Below are 19,027 nucleotides of genomic sequence, written 5' to 3' on the forward strand. Positions count from 1 at the left end.
TAAAAATAAGGCAACATTTCTTGTGAAATTGATTGTATTTGTTGTTGTTAATTACTTAGTTATCTTTTGTAATAGTACTATGCAGGAGAAGATGGCAGAAATCGAGTTTTTATCTCCAGTGGTGAAGTCTCTAACAAGAGATGCAGAAGAGAGGAGGGAAGCAGTGGGACTGCTGCTAGAACTCTGTGATCTTCCTGTAGTTCGAGGGCAAATTGGAAGAATTCAAGGGTTCATTGTAATGTTAGAATGATCTTCCTGCTTGAGGTTGCCTTTTTTGAGTTCTCTCTAATCATTCTTTCATTCATTATTAATTTTGGTGTTTGAGCTTGCAATATGATAATATCCTAGGTTGTATTGATAATTGAGGATAACATTTGTACAACAGAGTGTATAAACCACTCAAGTTATTTATTTTGCAAATAAAAGTATCATCTTTTTCTCTTCTTATCCTTAAATATGATAGCTTGTTTATAGGTTTAGTAGTTGTATAGTTGTATTATTTCTAGGAAATATAATAAAGTGACCAATTTTCTAGATCAGCAACATAATAAGCATAAAAGTATATCAAGCAATTAAACTTGCAAGAGAATCCAAGCATGCAACTGTTACAAGGCACCCTTCCAGGTTTAGTAAGGAAAGCTTTTGCAACCTTGAAATGAACCAGGACATCATAAAAAATTAATGAAGAATAGATAATCATGAAATACTGAAACTCAAGAATTTTGTTCAAACTGGCAAGCTGAGATGCTATTATGCTTGGTTTAGTAACTTGTTCTTGCCATTCAGGTCTCACCTACCTCAAAAGCAATCCCAAATCATTTGCAATAACAGTGATCTATGCTTCATAAACTACTCAAATTATCAAAATCAGAAACATGAATCGCACTATTCAGAATCTAGGAGAGGCATACCAATTTCAAGAAACGCATAATTGGCACAATTTATCAAGCATACCAATAATAAATATTCAATCATCTACTTATGAACCAGGACATCATCGAAAATTAATGAAGAATAGATAATTATGAAATACTGAAACTCAAGAATTCTGTTCAAACTGGCAAGCTGAGATGCTATTATGCTTGGTTTAGTAACTTGTTCTTGCCATTCAGGTCTCAACTACCTCAAAAGCAATTCCAAATCATTTGCAATAACAGTGATCTATGCTTCATAAACTACTCAAATTATCAAAATCAGAAACATGAATTGCACTATTCAGAATCTAGGAGAGGCATACCAATTTCAAGAAACGCATAATTGGCACAATTTATCAAGCATACCAATAATAAATATTCAATCATCTACTTATGAACCAGGACATCATCGAAAATTAATGAAGAATAGATAATTATGAAATACTGAATGTATGACCCAGAACCTTTGAAGAGCCTTTTTATGATCAAGTCTCAAATCATATAGTTATTTATAGCCTTAATTTCAGAAATTGTTTTATTAAAGATAATTAAGGCAAGTTTTGATTTATTGAAATTGAGACGAGTTATGATCTTTATCCAATTTTATAATTGTTGGGTTATTTTCTATATTTAAATTATAAATTTAGCAGTTGTGAAATAATAAAAATTTTATATGTTTTGGACTAAGTAACTAATATTTTAAATATTAGTACTGCTATTTTGGAAAATAGGGAAATTAATTATATTATTTCTAATTTTTAGATTTGGGCATTTTATTGAAAATAATTTTTGAAAATGATGAACAAATGGCATTTTCTATATATAATTAGTGTTGGATTTACATTGGGTTTCAATTACTATATTATTCCCAATTTTATGTGAAATTACCATAATGCCCTTAACCCTAATTTTCAAAATGAAACCCTAAAACCCTAACCTGACCCGTTTCCCCCCAAGACCCAGCCAAGCACCCACAATGCACCCTCACCAGCAGCAGTAGCACGCACTGCTTTCCTTTCTTCTTGAACAAAAGAGAAGAAACGGCAGAGGGAAGGGGAGACTGAGTGCGGCAGGGAGGAGAAGAGAAGGGGGAGGGGCGCTGGCACCGGTGGGCTTCTCCACTGCCGTCGCCGCCGAACTGATACACGGAGAGGGAGAGTTCGCGTCAAAGAGAGAGAGGGAGCTTCATCTGCGTCGTCGTCCAGCCGTCCTCCGGCCTTTCATCACTGGTTCCTCACCGTTGTCGCCGTGGAGGCCGAACACGTCGAGTTCCCTGCCGCCGCCTTGGAGTCCGCCGTCAGACCTGACTCGAAGGAAGAGAGGTGTGCCGTCAGCGTCGTGCAGAGAGGGACTCGCAGCTGCCGTCGCGTCTCGTCGCCGTCACCTCTACCGCACGTCGCCACCGTACGCGCTGTGGCCTCCAGCCGCGCCATCGCCAGTCGCGCTTGCTCTACCGTCCTTGTTGTGGCTGGTGTTGTCGCCGGAGACCCACCATCGTTGGAGAAAGGGAGAGAGTCAGAGAAGGAGAGTCACGCCGGAGAAGAACCCTCACGGAGTTGTCCCTGCGCTGCGCCCAGCAGCTGTCAGGAGCCTTGTCGCCGATCATGGGGGTGTGCCGGTAAGCTCCTGCCGCCAAAAAACCTCGCTGCCATCGCCAGAAGATCCTACCGGTAAGGTTTTAAGTATTGGGTTTCGTTCTCCTGAGTTTTCGGAAGCATTACAATCACTGCATGTTGGATTTAGCTTGCTTTTGAATTGATTTCTGGTTTGAGCTGTTGAAAAGGAATGAGAAACGGTTTAGTTGGGACCCGAACCGGGTGGCAAAAGTCCATGTTTTAGGGGAGGTGCTGCCGAAATTTTTATAAAATCTGAGTCTTTATTGAAATATTGTTTGGAAAATGATGAGTTAAAGACTTCTACTATTTTATTTGAATTATCGAGAAAAGGATGATTCATGCTTTCGAAATGAATTAATAAAGAGGAAATTGTGATTTAGTCTTGCTTCTTAAGAAAGGCATTGTATCTCTTTCAGGAGAAGGTTATTTAGATGAAACTTGTGTTTTAAAGCTGTTTGGATGTGAAAAGGGTTTATGCCTTTGAATTTAACTTAGGGGTTTCAATTAAAGAAGTTTCAATGACTTTGAAAGAACCTGAATGTCTATTGACAAGTTTCATTTTGAAATGTTTTGAGAAAGGTTTTAAGTACTCTTTGAATTCTGAATTCTTGCAAGACTAAAACAATTTTGAACAGTTGAAACGTTCTAGAATTATCATGGGGGTTGAAGTTGGTTTTGCCTAAGTAAAGGAAACGGCTTTGAAAGAACTAAATGATTACATGACTCGGTTTGGCTTAGATCCTATTTTCTTACTCAAATCAGAAAGCCAATGTTTTAATGATTTTAAATGAATTTGGTGAAATGAGTTATGTTGTTCTCCCCTAAAGACTTGGGACTCTGCCGAGAAATTTTGTTATAAAATCCCATTGTGGAATGGGTGATTTTGATTGTTCCCAAATTGAATCTTTAACTTTCCATGGTTTTGGAAGTCTTGGAAAGAGGATGCCGAGAGCGGCTTTGTTTTAAAAAGGAAACTTACTTTGAGTAAATTTGGCTTATGAGCCTGAGATGATTTGAGAAATGAGATCTTTAAAGCCAAGGCTGAAAAGAGTTGAAATTTGATTTCAAAGTGAAATGGCTTGAGAAAAGTGATTTGAGGCTTAAATGCCGGTTTTATGAATTCGATGATGTTGAATGGTGAAAGTGCTGTTTTGTTGTGGACCGGAATGGCTGTGTATGATTATGAATAATGGCTGGTTCTGGATTGAACCGTGAGCCGGAATGGCTGTGTAAGATATTGATTTATGGCTGATTGCTGAATGAGTTATGGGCCGTATGGCTGACTATGAATTATAAACTTAAGCCGGATGCCTGAGATGGATGTTGATCCATGACTGGGACTGAATGAATATATGTTTGAGATACCTGGGTAGTAGCAAGGGTTGTGGTTCGTCCCACTTGTTCCAGGTCAGAGACTGTGACGCCTGGGTAGTAGCGGTAGTAGTGGTGATTCCACTCGCTCCAGGTTGAGCTGTTAAACACCCGCCTGGGTAGTAGCCGCAGTAGTGGTTATTCCACTGGCTCTGGGTTGAGCGGGTAGTAGCAATGGGGTTGTAGCTCAAACCTACTTGCTCCGCGAAGGGTGTTTCTATCCATGGTTAGCTACCAGGACATGTCGGGTTAGCTATATAACCGACAGATGATATCATCAGCCACTAGGGATAGGCATGCATTATATGCATCTATGTGACATTGTTTGGGTGTGCATATTATACTTGGTGTGCCTATGTGATTAATTGCTAATTGTTCTACTTGCAATAACTGTTTGTTTGTGCTTGCATCTTCCTATTTGTGTTTGCTACTGGGGCTCTGTTGGACTGTGGTGATTGGTTGATGGTTGGATTGTTTGGGCCTAGGGCCATGGTTGAAATGAGATGAACCGATGGTTGGTTTTGGTTTTGTGTGTCTCTGGTTTGGAAAAAAAAATATGAAAGGCTATTTTGGTTCAGCATAGATAAATCCTTTTGAAAGGCTTTTGAGTTTTTGAGAATTGAACGGTTCCTCTTTCAGAAAAGATTTCCGACTTTACTTTCATTGTAAATCGTTGTTTTTGAAAAGAGGCATGAGACGGTTATTAATCACTGGTGCGGTTATCTTCATGTATCCTATTACAGTAATTTCCAAAAACCCTCTACTGAGAACCCTTTCGAGGATGATGTTCTCACCCCCCTACATTTTTCCCCTTTCAGGATATGGGCGCAGAAGTTACGAAGAGCTTATCTAATTGTTGTTGTGATGCTTTGTATTGTTTTAGCTATGGTTTATTATACCCTCGCCTTTATCTTGATATAATCTGTAAGAGGGATAGGAATTGTATTGGATTATGGTTGTAATATTACTTATATATATGTATATATATATATATATATATATATATATATATATATATATATATATATATATGGATGTACTCTTTATGAGTTTTGTAAGTTGTATGGTATTTATGGATGTATGATATCGGATGAAAGTATTTTTGGATCGGTATTGCGACTTAAAGTTTTAAACAGGCTCATATTTTAGTATTAAATAGTATAAGTGTCGTCGTAATGTCCGAGCTATCAGAGTCGCGCAGCCGGAAGCGTGAGCTTTGATAGTTAGGGTGTTACACTGAAACTCAAGAATTCTGTTCAAACTGGCAAGCTGAGATGCTATTATGCTTGGTTTAGTAACTTGTTCTTGCCATTCAGGTCTCAACTACCTCAAAAGCAGTCCCAAATCATTTGCAATAACATTGATCTATGCTTCATAAACTACTCAAATTATCAAAATCAGAAACATGAATCAAACTATTCAGAATCTAGGTGAGGCATACCAATTTCAAGAAACGCATAATTGGCATAATTTATCAAGCATACCAATAATAAATATTCAATCATCTACTTATCTAGTTAATTCAATTCATATATTTTTTTGTTAAAAATAAAGATGAAAAATTTATTTTTTCTATAACAAAAGATTCGTCATAATCAAGGTCCATATTTATGTGAGAACTTGTGTAACGCTATAATTTCACTTATAAAAGCATGCCAAACATCTCTCCACATTTCACCTCCCAAATCAATGAATTCCAGTATCCTGCTATTTGAACAAAGCATACTTATTGTAAGCATAAAAAATGGAAACAGCAGAGTCAAAAAGTGCAGACCCTAAAGGCCCAACCGTTGCATTCTCTACCTTTAATCCTTGTTGTGTAAGATCCATTCTCATGGATCTCTTCTCTCCAATTAAGTCAACTACTGGAATGTGTATTCGAAGTTATCAATAGAAAAAGATAATGATCCCTTTCTGCTTGCAGAAGAACTATTCTAAACCCCTCCTTCTACTCATAATGAACAAATAGAAATTCTAACAAACTTTTAGCAAAATTTTCGGCATAATTTCAATAAAGATTAATAAGATTTTCAGCTAATCACAATTTTAGCAAAATTTAAGCACAATTTTAACAATCCAATAGCCTTAGGTGTTTCTTAGTTGAAAAAAATCCAACAACAATACAATATCACAACAATACAATCCAATTACAAAATCACAGTAAACCACAGCAACTCACTCCAACCCAATAATCTCAAATCTCCAACAGTCAAAATTATTCAACAATTATTCAATTCAGTAACAAGTCCACAGATTAACTAACAACAATTATTCAGCAATTATTCAACCAGTAACAATAGCAAGGTTCACAGATTAACTAATAAGTAACAAGAATTATTCAACAATTATAGTTTAAAAAAATTAATACCTAGAACTAAATGCCAGAACAGAGTAGAGCAGATCAGTAGCAAGAAAGGAACAGGGTACGACCGAAGGGATGACGCGATGGAACAGAACTAGCACCGTCGAGACAGTGGCTACGCGACGGAGGCAGAAGGCGAGGCCGGCGACGGTGGTTTCGAAGCTCAAGCGTGGCTGCACGATGGAGGAGAACGACGTTGCGACAGTGGCATCAAATAATTAATACAAGAAAGAACAAGAAGAAGGAAAAAAATCACCCTAGGATGGAGCAGTTCTGAAATTCAAATGGTACAGGGAAAGGGAGGAGCTTTAAATCGCGACGGAGATGGTTGAATGGAGGCAGACAATGGAAGAACGGTGGCTGAAAGGCCGCGGAACAGAGGCTGAACAGAGGCTCGAACACGCGGTGTAGAGGATTGAACAGAGGGCTAAGCAGCTCGAACAAGGGTTCGCCAAAAAGGGCAGAACAAGGGTTGGTCAAAAAATAGACGCAGAAGCTTGGCTAAAAAGAGGCGGATGCGCGGCGAACAAGGGCGACGTTGCGCCAAAGCTGTTGCAGTGGCTGTGGCTTTGAGGAACGGCGATGAGAGATGGCTGCTTCGGTGCTTCCTCCAAGCTGCATTCGAGTTCTCTTCTGTCCTCTTTGCGTTCTTCAGTGTGTTCGTTCAGAGGCCAGAGAGAGGGAAGTGAGGGAGTGAGGAGGAGCTCGATGAGAGGAAGGAGGAGAGTGGCTGAGTGAGACTATGAGAGAGGAGGGGCCAAGAAGGTGCTGCGCATTTTGGTTACTGGTTAGGGTTCCTCTAACCAACGGCATTGTTTTGAGCAAATTTTAGAAAACCGATCGGGTCCGGGTTCGGTTCGACCAACCGGTTCTCGATCTGTTCGACAGTCCATCGACGGTTTCTGAATCTTTCGGTTTTGATATATGACCGATTCTTTTTGTATACCGGAACACGGTTTGACCGATTAGTTCGAACCGATTATCAAAATCTTGGACTGAATCGCTTTTTTTTCGGTTCACGATTTGACCGGTTCGACCAGTCGGTTCGAACTGTTTTCCGAACTTGGCGTTTTTCCCTTTTTCGAAAAATCCGGCCAGGTGACAGTTTGGTTCGACCGGCCAGTTCTTGGCCGGTTCGACGGTTCAATTGCGGTTTTTCAGAAGATAGATTATAACCATTCTCTCATGTTTTTATTTTAAAATGCTTAATATATTTTAGGTATCAAATTTTCAATTAAGCTTACAACACAGAAGTGGTTCAAGGAATCAAAATGCTAGAGTGAAAATTAAGCTTCACCTAAATTCAACTATAATCGAATGAAAGACAGAAACATTAATTTTCAACAATAGTCCATAAAAAATATAGTGCATAATAATTTTTTAAGTAAAAGAGATGAAACTAACAAGTCTTAGTAGTTAATATAATCTAAACATGACTACATAACAATTACAATTATTTAACTTTTGTTTGACTCCTTTTGTTTATACTTATTGTAATTCCTGGTAGCAGATTCAATGACATTACGCAGCATCAAGTTGTGGGGCCTTAGAATCAAATTCAACGCAAGTCGCATCCTTGTACCATGATTAACCTGAAAAATATAAATATTTTAGGTTACCAACAAAACCATACATTAGCAATTGAAGTACTATTTTTTTTAGCAAAAGAAAATTACATTTATTGTATAACTATACGTCTTCCTGTAGTTTGTCATCCAGGTTGCCACCCATACCCCACAATCATTACTGTGTTAAATAAGACGCGGTTAGCTTATGCAGATAAAAATTTGAAAGAGGAAAACACAAATACAGATATTACTTACGAGCCAGGAGCTTGTTCTCCTGTTTCTAGCATATCCACAAATGCAAAATCAAGTATCCTTGGCTTGAACAGAGTGTTGTATTTATAGAACCAGTCATACTTGAGCATATCTTCCAGATATTTTGCCTATTTATATACGAAAAAAATTAAATAAAGGACGATATTTGAAACCTAAAAAAAATGTCATAAAAGTGAAAATAGGGAAAGTTAATTTACCAGCTTTACTATACTCGATCTCTTTTGCTCTTTATTTGTAGCAATCGGTAGGGAGTCTAGCAGAATTGTTTGATGATTGCACAAATCAAAAACAACCAGATACCAATGTGTGTTGTTCTCGTTGACAGGTAAAAGAATCTAGTACCAACTTTCACGTATTAGAATATTACTAGATACAATTTTTTTTTAAAAAAAGGTATAGATCAGTTCATAAAGATAAATGCCATTAAATAATAAAAAAATTAAAAAATACAATAAATTATATACCTCTTTTAGACCTTCATCAACTTTTCCCATAAATTCTTTTTGATAATATTTCAACAGAACTTCAATTTTGGTATCACATTACAGTATGAATTGCTGAATTTAATAGTTAGGGGCTAAGTAAATGACACCAATTAAGTAATAAGATAAAATAAATAAAAATGGTAACAAGCCTGAAAAAGACATTACGTACCGAAAACACAGCTGGCAAATACCAGTTTGTTTGACATTCCATTTCTTTCTCCTGCATGGTTAGCATAGTAGCCACCAAATCCAACACCTATGTGGTAAATAATAAATATATTAGAAATTAAAGTATGCTAGAGATAGCAGTTTAATTATGCACTTACATCCCCATGTACCCGCTCCTTGGGAATTAATGACTTGAAATTCTCATGAGTTCCGCTAAATTTGTTTGTTGTCGCCAATACCTCATCACTACAAATACGAATCACATTAATATTGAACTATGTTTTAAATTTTTTGTAGATAGATAATGAGATATTTAACCTTCTTTTATTTGGTGCAAACACATAGGTTGCCATTTTAATATCTAAGTCATCCAAATCCATGTATGCAGGAGGCTTAAATAAAATCGGGATCCACTGCAAAAAAAAAAAATTGGTGAGATCACTAAGTTATGTAACCATAGAGGATTCATGCGAATGCTTGTGATATGAGAACTTACAGATGGCCATTCAATTCTCCATTTATTGTGCTCGATGTTTTTCTGGTTTAGGGTAGGCATGCTAATAGAATATCCACTTGGTGTACTCTTTTTTAAGAGTGCCTTTTTCTCCTCAGTTAGAGATTTGTTGGAGGTCCCTGGTGGAGTTTTTTTGTTTTTTGAAAATTTGTCTTTAATGGAGGCAGCATTCACACCACCCTTATTTTCAGATAAATGTGAATTCCAAACAATTCTTCTCTTGGCCGTAGATATCTTCTTATCGCGTACACTTGTCTGTTTTGATGCCTTTTTATTTGTACCAGAGTCAGACTGATGATGTTGTGGAGACTTTAGCAGTTTAAGAATTTCATCTGTATCTCTTGAATTAGTAGATTGAAAAGGATATAAGAGAGTAGGAGGCTGAAAATTTGTGACAGTTGGACCTACAATAAATGATGGTGGGAATATGTTGTATAGTGATGGATGCATGGTTATCGGATATTGGTTAGAATATACTGCAGCAGTATAAAAACTGGGATACATAGAATACAAAATTTGGGGTATGTGAAGTGTATGGTTCAAGTACGAATAATGTAAGAGTTGGTTTTCAATAGCATTAATGCTAACATCTCTTGTGTCTCTCTTGTTCTCGCTACGTTGAGGTGATCCTGATAATTCTCGCTTACCTATATCAAACACTCAAGCATATATGTAACACAATTAGAATTATAATGTGAATATAATTTACTAATGATATGCTGAGTAGTGTTTTTATATATAGAATAAAATTTTGCTTGTTTATTCTTTATTATTGAAAAATATCTTTCAAAAATATTTTATTGTTTTATATATATTATATAATATAATTATAAAGAATGTGTATCTATGATTGTAATTTAAAAAGATTTACTATTTAAAGCCGATATTATTTTTATGTACAAATTATTTAAAATAGATATTATTATTCAAATTTATTATTTTAAATTGATATCATATTGTACATGATAATATAATGTGAAAAGCTTTGCATATTAATACATAATATTTATTAATAAATATTTAATTTTTTTTAAAAGATCATAACATTACCAAAACATGTTAATTTTAATTTTATTATTCTATGTGATATCAAATACGTAATATGTAATAATAAATATATAATATTTTCAAAATTATATATTATTGTAAATTTATTATTTTTATGTCGAAATTATTCATAATAGATATTATTATTTAAATTTATTATTCAACGTGACAATAAATCTACTTAATATTTTTAAGTTACTGAAAATTTATTTTGTTTATTAACATGATTTAAAATAGATATTATTATTTTAGCTTATTTTAACTTATAACTCTACGTAATACTAGCATTTAAATTTGTAATATTGATTTTGACGGAATATATGATTTACTTGTAAATAATATAATTGATGTGATTTATGTTAATTATAAACTAATTATATTGTCAATAATTAGAATGAATATTTGCATTTAATATAGATTTAGCGTAAATTGATATATAATAACAACTCTCTTTTATCATTGTTATGTATTTTTATTCTCAAACACATAACACTACAAGCTAGTTACAATGGTAAAAACGCGAAGAAATATTCGAGCTACTTCTATTGAGGCAAGTTCTATTCCTAACATGAAGATCTGTCAAAAACCAACTGAAATTCTGAACAAGTACATACTATTTTTTTTTGTTTCTTGTATTAAAAATTTATTTTGAATGATCTTGTATAATTTGTTAACAACGAGTATATTTATTCACATCTTTTGATTAAAAGAATAAAATAAAAATTATATTGATTATCTTAAAAAAAAGAAAAAAAGAAAAAAAAAAAGACAAATGCTGTTACTACCCCCTCCCCCTTCTTTCTCCAAAAGGGACCAAACCCAACCCTAAAAGGTAAAAACCCCATTAGAACATAATAACAGCTAGGCATCCTCACCATTATCGGTTTCAAAAAGTTTGAGTGGTCTGCGCATAACACCTCCTGACGGGGCATCTCCTCCATCCCCATTGGTCCTTCCAAAACAAACCTACTTCTCTTTTATTTTCTTCTTTTTCACTCTGGCACAACATTGTCCACTGGGGAAAAGTAACTGGCTGATGAGAGACCTGTTCCACATCTTAGCTTCGACCTCCCAGTCACAGCACAGACATGCCTGACTGACAGCTTTGTTCTCAGAGTCTAAAGAACCCCCAAACAAAGTAGCCTCAAGCTCCTCTCCTCGTTCATTCAATTTCCATTCTTGAACCAATTTCTACTCCAATAAAACAAAAGGAAAACCAAGTGTTCCTGCAAAGTTGCACTGAGACATCATCTTCAAGCCATAAGAAGAAGCAGTCCCTTTCAAGATTTAGCGGCTCCCACGTTACAAATCTTGTTAGCCCCATGTGCTAAAGCAAGTGAAGAACAAGGGAATGCATAAGAAATGGAAAGATGAGATGACACTATAAAATATAAATGCATATCTAATCTTTTTGTTTAGGAACCAAATGAGGGCTCCATATATAACCATAGGGCATGTTAGGAGGGGATGTATAAGATCCACTTAGATAAGTAATAGGCCTTAGCTTTAGCTTCTTCTTCCTAAATTCATTTATTAAATCTCGTATTCCAAGCCAGATTAAAGAATCAACTATTTGATATGACAGCTGAAAGACATACAAAACACTGATAACTTAGTCATATCAAGTGAAACTAATAGATTGATTATGTTGGATTAACTCTCTGAAGCCATGTAACTTACTCTGTATGCCATTTGTTGCTTAACGCGGGAAAGAGGATGAGGGAATTCATATGTTGGCCTGAAAATATAGTCAAACATCATTAGAATAAGATCCTTACACCTATATTAGTTGCTCATATAATCTTTATGCTAACAACAAATCAATAAATGAGCCTTACATGAGAACCTTCCTAATGCCCAAGTCAATGAATGATGCAATATAGCACATAATTCGGTCAAAAATATAGGTGACTAAGTGCAGGATTAGTCTGTGTACCAAGCAAGACTTACGTCCATGGCATTATAAAGAATATGTGAAGTGGAACTTTTAGAAACCAGCAACATGAGTATGCCCTGCATAATTTCATACATTAAAGGAACGTGAGATACTTTTTCATCATACATTGGATGTAAACAATGCCACATTATTTGTTAATTTTATAGTCATTTCTATACTCTGTCGATGAATTTCTTTCAATTTGCTATTAGCAATTTGTGATTGACTTTTCCATTCTTAGTTGCACAAAAGGAGGAAATTCTTGTCAAGATCTAAGATATGATTCACTCATTATGAACATTGTAAAAACTAAGACATCAAATCATCAATGGTGAAAGGCATTTCCCTTTCCTTCTCTTTCTGCCATGATTTGATTCTCACAGCCGCTGAAACAGGTCACAAATTAATCTCTCCTATATAACTCTTAGCAATATACCATTTTCATTATTTGACAATGTAATCTTCAACCAGTTGTACCTTTAGGTGATACTGTAAAAAATAATTTAAACTTAAGAATAGCATTCTATGAAATGCACCTGCACTTCCTAAAGTGCTGAATTGCCGATAATGGATAAGTAGCTTAGATTTTTATACAATACAAGCACAGTATAATGAACTGAGATTACCGTTCTACACTTTAATCTGTAAATTGTACCTCTACACTTTGGATGATCAAATTTCTTAAATTTTACCAGGCAGCAAGTTTGTTGTTGAATCCAGTTTTGGTTACTATACAATCTCTTGTCATTTGATAAAATGTTTGATTACATTCTCATTACAATAGAAAGAGACTTTGTTGTCTATGTTATTGATTGTGTTATTGTGATGAATGGAAAGGGACAAAAGAAATTTAGAGTCTAACCGTATGCTGGAAGGTTGGCAATTATTGCATCTGCGTTAAATGCAACATGAGTATGTGGATCAGCACTGTTGCAAGCTGGAAGCAAAGAGTTGATAATAGCCTTTATCTGATTTCTTTGTTTATGAATTTCTGAGCGGCCCGATGGCAAGAAGCCTTTATTCTTGACCATATCTGAAGAAAGCATATAAATAAACATATTAATATATGAAAGCATGAGCAAGGAGAAGAAATATTTTTGATATGGCTACTTGTATATGGTCATGCATTCAAAAGAATAAAAGCAACATTCCTCTAGTAAAAGCAACATTCCTCTAGCAAAAGAATAAAAGTAATTATTCTTATAGTATATTTCAGGCAGATTGATTACAGACCTTGGAAGTTCTAAAGGATGCCAAAACCAACCAGGTCTGATTGAGACATCATAGAGGGCAGGTACCCACTCATGACCAGCCGGATCTCCCTCAGCCGCATATCTGTTAGAAACAAAGAAAACATTGAACAATCTAAGACAAGGCATAACAAAGCATAGAGCTTAAATCGTAAGAATTTAAGTAACCCACCGAGGATCATTGTAAATGCCACCAATTGGAGTGAGAGTGGAGTTGTAAATAGACCAACAAGTAGAGGCATCAAGACCAAGTTCATTCCCAACCCACCTAGTGTCAGGACCAGCATCAGAAAATATAATGGCGGCGGGCTAAAGCTGGTGAATGAGAGAGAACCAAGTGTGAAAGAAATACTCCATGTCCTTCTTCCCTTCTCCTTTTGCGCCATCCAAAAATACGTCTTTTCTCTCTCCGTATCTCTCCATATTACTCCATTGTTAAAGAAATACTCCATACCCCTTCTCTGCCAAGGCCTTGCTCATAACCTTAACAATGATTCCCTCACGCAACCAATAGTCTTTTATCAATTTCTATTTGAATCAAACATTAACAGAGAACTAATATCATGAAAAATAAAACATGATAAGAGAAAATAGACAACATCAACATGAACCTGAAACTACAAGTAACATGGACACAAAAACTAGTAGTGGCTATGTCCTATCTCAATGACCAAGAACATTCTCAAATTAAATGCAATGAGTATCATATTAAACTCATATGATAAGTAACAGATTCTGTTCTAGTTCATGAACATTTTATAGTTTTACTAAGATATGCTATGTAGCTCAAGCCAAATAATAAACAGTAGAAGACATTGGTATGGTAAAAAAGGGGGTGAAATCAGTAAGTTAATCTTAGAAGAATGTCTTAACCGATCCAAGCAAACGAAGCACGACGATAAACTGCCCATATCACAGCGAACACTATGCAAAAGGGGGTAACAACAAATGTCAGATATGACCGTCGAAGTCTAAGGTTTTTTTCTTGGTTGAACTTCTGCTCTCTGAACTCGAAAAAAGAAAACTGGAATGGAGATGGGTTTTTCTTCTGAGCAGTCTGAGAAGAGAGGGGCAGAATCGTGACGGAGACAGAGGCCAGGCGACGAACACAACTCAGAAGACGGTGGTGGGTTGGAAGAATCTGCGACGACCAGACGAAGACGATGGTGACTGAGCGCCCGACAGACGGCGGCAGGAGCGCGATGGAGCAGATGAATACCAGAAACTGACGCGCCGAGCTCTATGAAGAAGAAGCTGTGATTCTTGAAGGAGGAAGAAGCACGGACGACCAGACGATGATGGTAGTGCCTGAGAGTGACGGACGGCGGCAGTCCTTGCGGCGGTGGTGGAGAAGCTAGGGTTCCCTGTTTCAACTTCCTTTTTTGATTTGGGGAGAAGCTGTTAAGATAGGGGTATTCAAAGGGTATTTTTGTCTAATCAAATAGAGAAAGGATGTTTAAGTCTTTTTATAAAATTATATAAATAAATATTTTTTATTTTTATTTAATTAAAAGGATATTTTAGTAAAAGTGGTGATATACTATATATTTAAAAAAAATAAAATGCTGACGTGGAAAATAAATTCCACATGTCTTAATGTTATTTGTCCATGTCTTAAACGTATCGGTACATATTAATTTATCATCGTACCGTAGCAAACACCTTTTCTTTATATTCATTTTAGACAAAATAGAAAAAGAATTGTGAGGATATAGATTAGACATGATATACGCAGCATATATACAATGTTGCATATGTAACCAGATAGAATTTATCAATTAGTTTTTGAATTTCAATTAGTTAGAAAGTTAAGATATAAATAAGTGGAGAAAGATTCACAAAAATAATTATAGATCTTAAAATTTATAGATTAAAAAACTCTTTAATTTTATGTTATTCTTTTTTATTATGAGTAATTAAACATTTTTTGTTAAAAGTTAGGAGTTTTGTTTTATTTTTATAGTTTAATAATATAAGTATTTTTTTATTTTAATTTATAGTTTTCTACTTTTTATGATTGAGTTTCTTTTTTCATCTCTATTGATTTAAAGTATTGAAAAATATTCTAACTCGTGTTTGGATTCTATTATTATTTTGGAAAATTTAATATCAAAATTAGCTTGAAACTTTTTTTCATGATTTTTAACTTGACTAGGAATAGTATTTTGAAAGTTGTGTGAATTTAAATCGTAACCGTTCTTCACCTCTTCTCTTGATTAGTTAACCAAGGGATTGACAATTAATTAAGTTAAGAGAAATTAGATTTTCAAAAATTAGAATTTAATTATAAATAATTTGTTGTGAAAAGATTTTGGCATGAGTTAAAGTAGAAAAACACAAGTATTACTTTTTCTATGAATTTAACATCTCTGAAGCCTTTAACATTCTCATTCTTTAATTACTTCCTAAATCTATAAGATTTCACTCATTCACAATCAACAATTTTCTTTACTGTTCTTACTTCTACTTTACGATCTAAATTCCTCTTACCAAGCTTTAATTGATCTAATTAGAAATTCAATTAGACGTTAGTTGCTTCAATCTGTTAATCCTCGTGAGAACGATATCCACTCACCTGGTATTACTTTTAGCGATTTGGTGCACCTGCCAATATACAAGCATATAAATTTTACCTCATCACCAACTACAGCCAATTAGTAAAAAAAAAATAATCCATTAAAAACAACACCACCACAAATAAAAAATACTCTAATTTCATTTTCAGTGAAAAAATAACTACAAAAAAATCTAAAACGTATAACAAAATGAAGCATCCAAAATCATTGTAAAAAATTATCCGAAACTCTTTCAAATATGGGAAAGAAGAGCACATTACTTTCGGATATAGAAATATCTAAAACCTAATAAAAGAGTGAATTGTTGCTTATCCTCAAGCAACAGAAAATAATATGAACTTGAGATGTGAATTTTCATGAGAGTTGAACTAAAGTTTTCGAAAATTAAAGAGAAGTTTAAACTAAAATTTTTCGAAAACTAAAAGAAAAAAGGGAGCAAAATTTTCAAAAATATTAAGGAAGAAAAATAGGAAAATAAAATGAATAAAACAAAAAAAACATTAAGAAAATTTTGAAAAAATAAAGGGGAAATTAAAGAAAATTAAAGCAAAGAATGTCTAATCTAGGAAATCAAACAACAGTTAGTTGTCAATCACAGTCAATCCCCGGCAACGGCGCCAAAATTTGGTGTGGATTTCTAAAACCATAAACTAACCAGCAAGTGTACCAGGCCGTACCAAGTAATACCTCAGGTGAGTGAGGATCGATCCCACGAGGATTGATTGACCAAGCAACCATAGTTGAGTGATTTACTTAGTTAGACAAGTACAAAAGAGTGTTTTTGTGTTCAAATGAAATAGTAATTCAGAAGGTTTAAGAAAGCAAACAGTAAATTGGTTGTGAGAATTTTATGAGAAAATAGTTAAGGCTTTGGAGATGTTCAGATTTTAGGATTAACAATTCTTATTAACTACTTTGATTATGAAAAGAATCAATTCATAGCAAACTTTAAGTGATTAGATTTTAATTCCTTGGTAATTTAATCCTACTCTAACTCAATTAACCACCAATTCCTTGGTCACTTAATCTAATTAGAGGGTTTAGGTTCAAATCCTAGTTTAAGCCACAGAAAACCCTAAAGATCCAAAGATGATATGATTATATGTCACGTATCACATTAAGTTCAGATAATTAGAGAGTCATGAGAATTCAGTTTCAAGCTGTTAGGTGAGATAACTTTTCTAAGAATCAACAAGAATTCAAGTTAGAAAAGAGTTATTTTTCAATATACTCTAATCCATAGTATGAAGAACGAAATTGATTCTTGAATGTAAATCAATGCATTAATGAGAAGTAGAAACCAATAGTTATTAATCCATCCAAATAAACAGAGCTCCTAACCTTAACTGTAACGACCCAATTTTCAACATGTCTAGATCATACCGGAAACCGAGCGCTACCAATTTATCTTCCTAATTATTATCTATTATTTACCATATGAACCTGATTCGTTGTTAAAAGCGTAGTTAATTTGTGAGGTATATTTTTTTTTAAACATTTGTATTAATAGACGGAATCATTCATAATCAATTCACAACTGATAGTAGATAAAACAGTTATAAACAACCACACATAAATACATCACAAGTAGCTGACAATATTCGGTGATCCAGCCTTTATTAGAGTATGAAATTTTAGTTAGAACACTCCTAGATATAGCTAGATAATAACTATATACATATATACATACAACATCCCAGGCCCTGACCTATTCAAGATGTCCCTAAGCTGGCGCCCAGGCTAGCCTAGACTCTATACTCACCAAGTCTCTCTAGACTACTAAAGCGAGGGAAAGTACGTTCTAAGTCTTCAAAACTCAAGTCAGGTGGAATGTCATCAAAAGGTAGAACATCATCTACTACTCCTCTGCACGATCAGTCATTGCCATATGACGTCTTTCTGGTACCTCATCAAGTAGCCACATAGCAAGAGTCTCGTACACAGGACTTAGGTTAAGGTTCACGTACAAACGGGTGCAGACGTTGGCTGGACTCACAGTATATACATATAAACAGAGAACGAGATTCACCCTAGACTCAGAAGACTACCCAGAGCAGAATCTTCTTTGCGAACGGTCATCAGTGAATTACGGAAGGATACTCACGCTTCCATATGAAGGGGAAAGGGAGAGAGAAGGGGTAAGAACTGGGGAGTTCTTAGTAGGGCCGGGGTTATTAGTTACATTCATTAATTATATGTTGTTTTGCAGACGAATAGCAAAATACAGAGAAGCAGTAAATAGAAAAAATAGATAAATAGAGAAAATAGAGAAAACAAAAAGCAAAACATAAACAAAAGAATACAAGAAAACAAAACAGAGACACAGAGAATAGAATGAAAACAAAGAAGGCATACATTCAAACAAAAATCATAACAGAGGAAATGCACAACCAAATATGATGCATGTCTAGCCTTAATGCAGGTAATGAGCTCATTTGTTGGTTACATACCCGCTCCCGACGTTACCCAGCAACCTCTGTCTGGATAAGGCTTTCCTGTTGGAAATATCCACTGCAAGCAACCTTTGTCTTGCAGGGTAACCACTACAAGCAACCTTTGTCTTGCAGGAGCACACTAATCTTGATACCTCTATAAGCAACCTCTGTCTTACAGCAAAGCATTATAGCAAGGTATCCCAGGAAAGCATTCTCAGTAGTCGTACCACCATCTATCTGACTGCCTCAATGCAACAGATGAACATACAAATATCTTTAGAGTTGCCTTAATGCAACAAATGACCTTTCAATAGGCCCTCTGCTTATTCTCTATTCTCTTTATCATATTACTCTTTTCTCTTTGTCTTTTTACTCTGCTCTGATTATTCTTTTTTTTCTGTATCTCTTTACTCTGCTCTGGTTATTCTGTTCTCTGTATCTCTTTACTTTTCTCTGATTACTCTTTCCTTTATATCTATGTTACTCTTCTTCTTTTTATCTCTTTCCTCTAC

This window comes from Arachis hypogaea, chromosome 16 (genome assembly GCF_003086295.3).
Source record: "Arachis hypogaea cultivar Tifrunner chromosome 16, arahy.Tifrunner.gnm2.J5K5, whole genome shotgun sequence".
NCBI lineage: Eukaryota > Viridiplantae > Streptophyta > Magnoliopsida > Fabales > Fabaceae > Arachis > Arachis hypogaea.